This window comes from Anarhichas minor, unplaced genomic scaffold, assembly GCF_050575085.1.
Source record: "Anarhichas minor isolate MPS153535 unplaced genomic scaffold, ASM5057508v1 ptg000074l, whole genome shotgun sequence".
Taxonomy (NCBI): Eukaryota; Metazoa; Chordata; class Actinopteri; order Perciformes; family Anarhichadidae; genus Anarhichas; species Anarhichas minor.
Genome location: NW_027466520.1, coordinates 1878879 through 1885175, shown reverse-complemented (window position 1 = coordinate 1885175; position 6297 = coordinate 1878879).

Sequence of the window (6297 nt, the reverse complement as noted above, 5' to 3'; positions counted from 1 at the left end):
CCCCCCCCCCCCCCCGTGTCACACAATCACATTTATACTTCAGTCATTCCTGTCGATGATGAATGTGTGTGCATGAAGGCAGGCTTTACCCCCCAGTACTATTTTCCACTGCTAAACAAACACATGTTGGGTGTTCTAATGCTGGAGACTGCTTAGTCCAGTGTAAGCCCACCTGGTTCTCCTCTTTAAGAATGGTGTTCTACCCGAGCTGTCCCTCCGCCTGCTGTCTCTCCTCAATGGCTTGTTTGCAGTTGGATTGAGACGAGCATGCGAGTATTTGGTTGCTGGCACTGTTTCAGAGGGCGCTCGCTGCATCACACAGTGTTTTCTGATTGCTTCTTTCTTGGCCAAGCTTAGATCAAAAGGTGGTGAAACTCTGCTTTGTTTTTCATCGCTTATTAATTCATGCACTTCATGCACTCTCCCATGAACACATTGGCCCCTTTTTGGTCTTACCAGCAGATTGCTCTAAAATCAAACAACTTCTTGAGTGGTTTGTTGATTTCTAATAAAATTAAAAAACAGAAGATTCAGCTTGTGCCAGAGGCCTTCGGAATCTGCAGCCAAATCCTGGAGAGCAACATAGTGGGATTTCTCCTTTCAACTAATTCGAGAGAACATTACTTTAATTGCTTGTTAGAAGCTGAACAGCAAACTTTTATAATATCATTTGAAAATAAATACTTCACTTCAATTTCTTAAAGGAGTTTGCTATTTTACACCAAAAACCCTTTTTTCTATGAATGTGGGTAATAGAGTAAGGTGTAGTGCAAAATGCATTGGGAGCAGACTTTAATGACTGCAATGTAAAATGTATATACGGCTGTCTAAACATGAATTCCCAAACATGCAGTAGTTATTTTAGGCCCAACCACGATGTCTCTCCGATGTTGCCTTTATATCTTTTGCTTTTAACGTAATGTCCTTCCGAAAAAAAACCATGTCTTGTCCCTGTACACCAAACCAATAACTGCTGTGAGACTGTTTTGATGTTTCACATAATTTATGAAACTATGTCAAATTAACGACGACATGTGCTCTACTTAGACTTGTCACATTTGGAGTGATGCAGTGTGTTTGGGAAAGGATTGCTATAGTTGACCAATAGTTGGATCTATTAAGGACAGTACTACTTGAGTAAATGTACTTAGTTACATTCCACAAAAGTTGGTGACCCGCTATTAAGTCCTATATCGTCTTGTCACTAGTAAGAATACTTGGTGATGGTGGTCCAACACGGGTGCACCAGTGGAGTCTTGGTTGGCCCGTGTTTGACGACATTCACCCTCTGAACAGCAAAACCCAAATAACCTATTTGATCTCTTTCTAATGTCAACCAAAAGACCCAGGATGTACAAGTGTAGAGAGCTGAAGGGAGACCCAGCACCAAGGCATCCCTTAGCTTGGGGCAGGAGACTCTTCATTTCATACCTCCAGGGTTTTCTCAGGAGAGAATCGTACTGACTCAATCCCAGAGGGAAGGGACAATAAAAAAGTCCTCTGATATTGATACCATCAATTTTCAGAACTCTTCCACTGTGGAAGACATTCAGAATGGTAAGTCAGCGGTGGGGTACGATAAACATATATCAGTGATGCATTTTCTATTGCAAATGTGCTTTTCCCCGCAAACTAATAAATAGTTGAACTACTAAATAGTTGAACAAATAAATCTTGCATTTGTTTGTTTTAGTTATTATGTAAAGAGAAAACATAAGAAAGCAATAAATTGTACAAAGAAGGTTGGTGTTGAAAAGCTACATGATTGATTCAAATCTCCTATATATTTACACACTCCTTACTTCTCTTCTACCTGGAGTCTGTGATGGTATTTCCTTTTTTACCACGCACAAAAATGAAAGATTTGTTGACTTTATTTTCCGATTGTGGAGCCAAATCCTCTTTCACTCTATCCGGTGTATTCTGTCCTCTCAGGTTGTTATTCAAGTAAAGAATACAAAGATCCAGCTCAAGGTCTCAACATTGTTACAGACCATTATCTGTGCTCAGTTCACTCTGTATAGCGAGGGTCCACTAGCCCTATAGAGTGTTGTACTCGTAAAACCTCACATTTTCGGGGTCATTTCCTCTTACTGCTGTGGAAGTCTTTCTTGCCCGTAATGAACTGTCTTGATTCTGGTCTCTTGGGAAAGAAAAAAGATTCACATTTCCAGATGTCAGAGTGCTTATTTGCCACTGTTGCTGCCCAAAGCAAGCAGAGGATAAGGGGGGAACAATCCAGAGTTGGAATATAAATGCGTGCTCCAAACATACCTTTAGATTATATCATTAAAATCTATGCGGAGTGCATTTTACTGACTCCCATCCAAGCATCACTTTCGCTGAATCAAGTGTGTCTGTGAACAATGAACTCAGCACAGCAGCTCAGGGACTTAATGGACCGGTGAAAGCATCGTTTAATCAAATATCAAACAATGGGATTGTCTTCTGGCCTGATTTTGAAAAGGATTTATTTCATTATTTCACAGTACATAGAGGAGTCCTCACAATTAGGGACTGTCTTCAAAGAAATCAACCATCTCTGTGATAGCTTGACCAAAGTCGTATGACGAACTATAGTGTTGGCTTCAGGCAGAGCTGGTAGCTGTTTTCTCAAATGCCGGCGGCAAATTTCATTTGAAATTCTAATCAGTTTGAGATATCTCAAGATTCAGCTTGAGCAAAATGAGCTTTTCCACACAGCTGGTCGGTTCCCAAGGTTCATTCTGGACTTCCAACACTATGCAGAGTGTCTGACCTCCACTACAAGTGATACATTTAGACACAAGTATGTTCTTGTACAATGCTGTGGCGGAGCTCTGATTTGTTCTGATGCAACGTTATTATTATTATTATTATACTATAAGTATATTAAAATGTTACCTTTTCTCCTCTCACTAAAAACCAAGCAGTGTGACTGTTGAATTACCCCAGAATATTATTTAACACAAATTAGTGGCTAATAAACAGCTGAAACGTTAAGTGAAAACCTTTTTTAAACGAAATGCTAGCATGCAAATTGTGTCACACCATAAGTCAGCAGGGAGCAAGCTGCTGATTGGCCCTCGGAGTATCCCATTAAAATATTAAACCTCCAAGGGTGAACCTAGTCTGAAGCAGGAGATTTCAGCAATTAATTATGCATGTACTACATAACGAGACCATGTGATGGAGTTTATAGCGAGGTTTTGCTTTCCCAGGTCAAGCACTAGTACGACCATAGACATCCAAGGGGCCAGGCCACCTCCTTATTATCCATATTGGAAAGTGGAGCTAGAGTGGAGCTCGAGCAAACATGCCTCCCTAATACAGTATCAATAACACAAACTAAAAAAAGGAATACGCTCTTCAGCTGTGATTCACCGTTTGACGCATTGTGTTCCAGCCGAGGACCAGCCATTGTTGCGTATGAGAACATAGGCATCTCCCAAAGAAATGGAGGCTTGTAAGCCAGAACAAAGACACTTGGCTACAGCTCCAGAGATAAAGGGCCCGCCTATTGCAGTTCCATACAGTAGACCTCTCTGCTGGAGATCTAATTTCAGTAATTAGAGCCATAAAGGAAGTGAAATCTCATCACAGAAGATCAGATCGGACACATCTAAGGCTGCTTTAGATCTTCTATTGAGCTTCCTCAGACAATGGGAGCTTGGGTAATTAAGTCTGGGAACCCCAATGGCTGTGGCTGATTCACTGTTATTAGTTGGAGGACAATGCCTGGAATAATAAGTCGCCCCTGATTATTTCGCCATATTCTAAATCATCAAAAAAAAAAAATGAACCAGAGTGCTGCATGTACCGTAATGCATCAGCTTTTAAAAGGCATTATCAGTCACGCCCACCAGCAAAGCAATATTTCATGGTGTTCCTGCATATATAGCATCGGCTGTAAAATCAATATCATACAATAGTGTAGATGTGTGTGTGATTCAAATTGTATTGTGAATGCAACCATCTTTTTCAACATGAGAAAGGGTTTCATTTCAAAGTCTAGTGTTGAATCCTCTCTGCAGTCTGACAGCGTCATGACTTGCTCTGGCTTTCCGAGCACAGCTCTTTCTCCTCTTATCCCCCGCAAATATATTACTGCAGCACGTTCAAGTTTTCAGACATTCATAATTGAGTAGGATATGATGAATAGCGCCAAGGCGTTCCATTTTAGGCTGACTGGAAAACAGCGGCAGGATCTGCAGTGAGCCGTTCTTTCTTCCAGCTATCGAGCTCCACACAAGACAATTAACAGAAGTTAGCTCTGGAGAGGGAGTATGAGGTCATGATAACGTGACACTTTAACCATTTGTACTTCAGTGTCCCATCCAGTCGTTTGTTTGTGTGAATTCAATGTTTTAATTATTTTCAGGGTTAAATCATTGAGATTTCTGGTTCAGTTCGTACTCTCTGAATTGAAATATCTGCTAACTGCTAATGGTAACAGCATACGTAGGAATTAGATGGTTTTTGGATGTGACTTAATGGCGTAAAGCACATACTTAATATTTAGAGTTACATTTTCAAAGTCAAGTTGTTTGCTCCAATGGCTATCAGGTTTTTTTTTCCAGTTTATATTTGTCAAAAGTTTCAGTGAGATTCTTCTCTCATTTTGTGCCTTTTATCTCCTCTCTTCTTGTTTGTCTCTCAACACCTTCTACCTCATCTTCAACAGTTTGCCTCCGAATTGAACAGAATACCTGAATCAGCGTTGTGTGTTACGTTGGGTGGGTGTTAAACTACTCCATGCATGTTGGTCAAATTGAATGTGGGTTGTCCAAGAGGAAGGAGTGGGATCCATCTACTTCCAGTCATTGCACTGAGCCAGGACCTTTGACACCTTTTAAATGTGACCTCTTTAAATAGAAAACCATGTGGAAACAGTGATGGACGATCACTCACAGTAAGAGTCATTGGTGTGATTCAGCACAGGTGTGCGTGCATGGCGCTACTGCAGTTTCAGTGTCCTCAATATGAAGAGATTTGGGGACGCTTTGGGAAACAACTGCATTTTATTTGTTTACTGGAACTTTATATCGAGAATAAAACTTACCAGGTAGTACAACTGATGTTTTGAAATAACAATACTGTTGTTTAGGGGATTTTTCCAGTCACATTTTAGCTGTGATTTATGACTTTCAGCTAATACTGTAAAATTCAAATGTAGTATTTTGGATTATAACCAGTCGGATAACATAAATTTATGCTGGAGCACCTCAAAGATTCTTGGACTGAAACCAAAATAGTGGAGCTTTGAGTATCAGCACTCTTAGGGCCTGAAACATGAACATACTACTCTGTGCCCCCGAGAAGTCCTGGCATTGGCTGCAATTTGTCTACATTCCTGACATTTGCTCAAAAACAGAAAAGCAGAATATCTTTTTCTGTGTTTTTCCTTTTCAAGCGCTTGAGGCCCAACATTCAAACTCTGACACCCAAGTATTTAGTAAAGCCAATGTCTGGCAAACTATTGATTTATTATCAGTCTTTTGATCTCTCTGGGTGCAATAATAGCCGTATTGATGAATGCACCTCCATCCACTAGAGATTAAAGAGGGGCTCTTTTACATGCTTTTGTTCCTCTCTCTCATAAAGTCCTCCCATCCCATTAGGGGACAGTTTAGTCTTTTGAACATGCTTGCCTCTAACCTAGGATTTATTGGTGCGTGATCATGAGATGGGTGCATAAATAAAAGCATTGACGGTTACATCACCACCCAAGGTCACACACAAACTACCACCGAACAAGTGTTTATTAGGGAAGGCACTCGCTTGATTAAAAGATGATTTAGTTTGGGATCTGGGCTGAGGGACATTTAGCTGGGTTCATTATTTCTATACAACTTAATGGGGAGTATTAAAACAGGAAGGTCCTATAGGAGGTGAAGGCATGTGTTATGACTTGCAGTACATGCTGTGGTGACATCAATTAACCAAAAAGCTTAAACTATCATGTTAGCTTGTGAATCTCCCTCGTTTTAATTGGTTTTCATCAGGGATTCATTATTAAGGGGTCAGTGTCTTGAGAACATGACAAGTCAAAGTATCTGCTTGTGGATCCCTTTTTCATCACACAATAAGACATCTGACCAAGGTGTCCACTGAAGTGGAAAGACTGTTTTTGTTCAATATAGGACTGCCATTTTTCATTTTCTACAACATGTACCCTTCTCCAAGTCATTTATTCTTTTTACATTAAATCAACAGAAGCCCATTCCTTCAGCAGCCTGACACTTGATCCAGGACTGATGTTGGAAGTATCAGGTTTGTGGAGGTCACAGCCAAAGCATGGAGTTTATAATTCAACCA